Raw genomic sequence first — 5,241 nt, forward strand, 5'->3', positions numbered from 1 at the left:
CACCTGCAGCCATTGTTGGTCAACAGAAAGGGCCCAATTCTTCCAATGAGTCAAACGTTGAACAAATTGAGCCACAAGTTTTGCCTCATCCACCATGTTTCCTGACCTCTCGCCAACCAACTACCACTTCTTCAAGCATCTTTACAACTTTTTGCAGGGAAAAATGCTTCCACGGCCAGCAGGATGCAGAAAATGCTTTCCAAGAGTGCATCGAATCCCAAAGCACGGATTTTTATGCTACAGGAATAAACAAATTTATTTCTCCTTGGCAAAAACGTGTTGATTGTAGTGGTTCCTGTTTTCACTCATACAGATGTGTTTGAGCCTATTTATAATTACTTAAAATTCACATTCCGAAGCCACCATTACTTTTGCACCAACCTAATATGAAGTTGAGTCAAACTGGTTTCACATGCTGCCCAGTGGCACCCTGGGGTTAGTGGGTGCAGCTGTAACAGCTACAGGCAGGGTCATGTATGTGTCCTGGAAAGTCTTGGCTGTCTTCTGCGCTGCTTAATGGCTGTGCCCTGCGTTTCCTTAACAAAAAGAACCAAAAAACCCAAACACACACACTAAAAAAAAAAATAAACAAAACCACAAAAAAACCCAAACAAAACCAATCAAACAAAAAAAATCAACACAAAACCCTAAAAAACTAAAAACAACAAAAACAACACCCCCCCAAAAAAAACAACAACAACAAACAAACAAATAAAAACTCCAATCATCATCTGAAGTAAAGCCGGCCTGCTTGTATACTTTGTGTATTGCAGTTCTGTGTCAGTGCTAATATGTGGTAATTTTGTTAGGCTTCGGTATTCTACCTTGTGTTAGTATGGAAGAATACTTCAGTAGTCTTGTATTATTTACTAGTTACTAAGTTATCTTTTCATATTTGTTGTAGTATTTCCAAGTATTTTTCTCCTGACTGCTGTGAAGGATATGTTTTTCAAACATGGTATTAAGAGATTAATGTTTCATGTAGATGAGGTTTTTAGGGACGTCATTTTAGAGGTGGACTTGACAGTGGTAGATTAATGGATTAACTCAGTGATCTTAAAGGTCTTTTCCAACGAAAACAATTCTATGATAAGCCTCCCACTGTCCAGCTCAACTGTGCTGCTTTTTGACAGGTTGGAAAGCGGAGTAATTCACAAACCCAGCTACATTTAGCTCATCCCCTCATCCTCCTTCTATGGGCAGCAGCCGGCAAGCATGGCTGGTGCGGCTCAGCCAGCAAACTCCGCGTCCAGCTCATCCCCAGGGCAAGCCCGGCGTCTGTGCCGCCAGAGCCTGCCCCCTTGGGCTCCTACACGAATGCCAGATCCGCACACAAGCAGCTTTATTTTTCAAGGCAGGAGTGTTTTGTGTTTGTTTTGGGTTGGGTGTGTTTTTTTTGTTTGGTTTTTTTTTTTGTAGTTTTTGGTGTGTGTGGTTGGTTGGTTTTGGTGTTGTGGTTTTGGTTTTTTTTTTTTCTGTGTGTGTTTTTAATTTTTTTGTTTGGTTTGTTTTCCTTTATGTTTTGTTTGGTTTTGGCTTTTTCTTTCCTTTCCTTTTTTCCCTTCCTTCTTGCTTGCTTTCCTTCTCGCTTTCCTTTTTTCTTTCCTGCTTTCCTTCTTCCTTACCTTTTCTCTTCCTTCCTTACCTTCCTTCTTGCTTGCTTTTTCTTCCTTTCTTTCCTTTCTTTCTTTCCTTCCTTCCTTTCTTGTTTATTTTCTTCCTTTCCCCAGGGAAAGGTTCTTGGTGCACAGCACTGGCAGGCACAGGCAGGCTGGACGAGAGGAAAAGCCAGCACAGTGGTGGAAAGCAGGGCCGGCGGAGTAAGCCTGTAGGAAGAGTGTGTTCTGGGCCCATCTGGTGTGCTGCACCCTGACACGAGGACGTGCGCCGGGCCCTCAACTGTGTGCAAAGTCACCGAACATTTTCATACTCTACAATGTCCATCTGAAAAAAAAAAAATAAGGCTTATTCCAGCTGACCTCATGAGCTTGCTTTTGTGCTGGGGGGTCAGGGCAAAAGAGCTTGAGCTGTGCTGGGCGTTTTCCCGCACTGCAAACAAATGACAAGCCTGGCTTTGTCTGGGGACACACGCTTTACCGCCCTGCCGCGCTCCTGCAGTGAAGGCTGGCAGCACTGCTGGGAAAACACTGATTGTGCACAGCTTGACGCATGAGTCGGGAGCTACAAAAGGTTTGTGGGGTGGCTCTGGAGGCTTCTAGTGTAGGTTTTTAGTGCAGATACCAGTGCTGACCCAATTTATTACTATGGGAACAGGCTAACAAGGCAATTCTCATTCATTACTCACAAGGACTTCCATTGGTCTCTGCTATAGCTCACTGAAAAAAGGATTTTTTTTGTTTGTTTTTGTTTGGTTGGTTGGTTGTGGTTTTTTGTTTTGTTTTGTTTTGTTTTTAATGATGCAGGTCAAAGTGTTTGTCAACTGAAGTGTTCACTGTCGACTGACTTTCCAAATCCATCTGGAGTTTAACATTTAGCATGTGGAGTTTGTTAACAATAATGGGACAGGTTAAGCCAGGTCATGCCCACAATCACACTGAGGCACCTGCTCCAGAAGTTAACGACAATGTCAGAAATATATAAAATGTTCCTACGTGAGTTGTCAGGCAGTTTGTAAGTGAGCAAGCATCTGCCAAAGAGGAACTGGCTCACATAGGTGTGGAGTACAGAGCGATCCCCCAGGAGATCAGGCAGATAGAAAGGGTAAAACAAACAAAACACACACACACACACACAAAAAAAAAATACCAAAAAAACCCAACCAACCAAAACCAAACCAACCCCACTACAAATCACAAGCAAGCATCATCAAGACAGACCTCTCATTGTCTCCTCCTCACTCTCCACCCCATCACCATCACCCTTCCCTCCAGCAGAACAGGCCAGTTGCTCCAGCTCACACTTGAGTTTCATTTGCTAATGGCAACTCTGGGAGCTCAAGTTGTTGCGGTCTTGGCAGCTCAAAGACAGTCTTTGTGAGGCAGGTAAGTTAAAATATGCAAATGCTGGTACGTGCAGTGTGCATTTCAGTGCTGGTGAAGTGCCATTAAATAGATTCTAAAGTGTGAGATAAGTTTACTACACATTTTCTTGTCATCACCTGGAAAAACCATCAGCAGCCTCTCCCAAGCCAAGAATGAACTACCTGCCAGATTTAAAAACAAACAACAAAACTCACACAAAACCAAACACCACAAAACCAAACAACCACAAAAACCCAAACCAACAAAAAAAAACAAAAGCCAAGCAAACAAAAAAAACCCCAAAACCCAACAAAACCAAAACCAAACAAACAAACCAAAAAAGAAAAAAACAAACACAAAACACCTGCAAATAGACACACAGTAGCAACACACAAGCAACCTGAGAGCCCATCTTTCTGTTCACCCATTTGATCTCAAACATTCGCAGACACCCTAACAGGAGGAACAGCCAAATGTACCTGGGTGCAGCATGGGACAGGAGCACTGCTTCCGAGTCACCAGGACAAGTCGATGCTTCTACAGTTTGTCTCGTATTTGCTGAAATATTTTTTTTCCCTTTAAGGGGTGATCCAGGTGACACTATTTCACCCAGAACAATTTAAAACTGTTAGCAGCTGTCACCCCACCTCCCAGGCACATCACCCTGACTGCCTTTACTGGCAGATCTCCCTCGGCTACAGCAAGGCAGGCTGCTGGCTGGAACACCCCACGCCCCAGACTCGGCCTGAAAGCATGAAGTGCACAACTGCTGGACTGCCCCTTCACAGCTTAGGACAGCAAGTGTGAACGTTATTCTTGACTGCAGGAATAAGTGGTGCAAGGTCATGCAAAGAAGGCACTGTGTGTGCTTTGATCAATGACATTCACAGAACTTCAGGAGCCAAAAAAAAAAGGCAGGGGTGGGGGGGAAGTGATGGACTCCTCTGTGGCAGCAAGCAAAAACTGTGCATTGCTTTTGCTTTTTGAAGGTGGGCCAGAGAAACAGCCACAGCTCTGCAAAGTCTCTCTATATAACATCACACTCCACAGATCCCTAAAGTTACTACATTTCACTAATGCTACCATTAGCATTAACGGTAGCTCATGCATTTTTAGGAGAGTAGCAATTATTAAATCCGAGCTTTGCTGGCTGGGGGATAGAAACTCTTCTTTTCCCCCATATTGCCCTGCAGTGACATTCACGTAGCTGCGCAACTTGAACAGGGTATATCACTATTCAAAGTGAAGCCTGTGTGAAAGCACTTATTAAAACTTTTACAATTATTCCATTTAGGTACTATTGTAGATACATAATTTACTCTTAAATCTTGTCTTTGGTAGCATAAAACAATGGATAAAGAAGACTAGCATAGTAGCTCAGCAAATATAACACATGGAGACAGCACATGTTGGACTTTGCATTATTCGGGCTAATAAGTAACTGAGCAGAAAACTTAGAAGACAGGGCTTTCAACAAGCAAAGGTCAAAGGCAGCCTACTCATAACAGATTTCTTTGTTCCCTTATCAACATCTCTCACTAATATAACTAAATCAAGCTAACACATGACTTTTTATTAAGAGTAAGAAAGACCATAAAAGTGGATCATAAAAGTGACTGGAAACTAGTTTCCAAAGTCTGATTAGGTAGGATTTTATTTTATTCCATGTTACCTGTGGCCTTGGCATAACTAACACAACTGCAATTGTGAGAGCTCCAGCTGACTGCAGCTTCTAACTACACCTAGGTGACATTTTCACAAACCAGAACTTAAAGTTTAAAAGCTACCTGATGCCCGAGTTCAAAACGATTGCTTACAGCTGGCTCTGAGAGGATATGCAACTAATAACCTTCACCTGTCTTTTCTGTCCCATGGTAGTCTCAAACCCTCCATTCCCAGAAAGACCTCACTCCTCAGTCATCCACACCCCCCCCACATTCTGCACTTTCCCCTTCCAGTACCTTTAGCACCCCCTGTTGGCGTCAAACAGACACCCTGGCTGTGCAAGCTGACAAGCCAGTCAATGCAGAAAAATTTACATGTTCTTATGCTCATTCAAGCTGCTAGTTTTTGTTGTGGGATTTTTTTTGGTGGGTTGGTTTTTCTTTTTGTTTGTTTGTGTGTGGGTTTTGTTGTTGTTTGTTTTGGTAGTGTTTTTTTTAATCTGTTCAATTGGCTAATGTGCTAAATGAGTAGAGTCAATTAATGGACATAACATAAGCTATGCTTATTTCAGAAGCTATGCTAAAAACTGTACACC

Source organism: Streptopelia decaocto (assembly GCF_964273445.1).
Source record: "Streptopelia decaocto genome assembly, chromosome: 5".
Classification (NCBI taxonomy): domain Eukaryota; kingdom Metazoa; phylum Chordata; class Aves; order Columbiformes; family Columbidae; genus Streptopelia; species Streptopelia decaocto.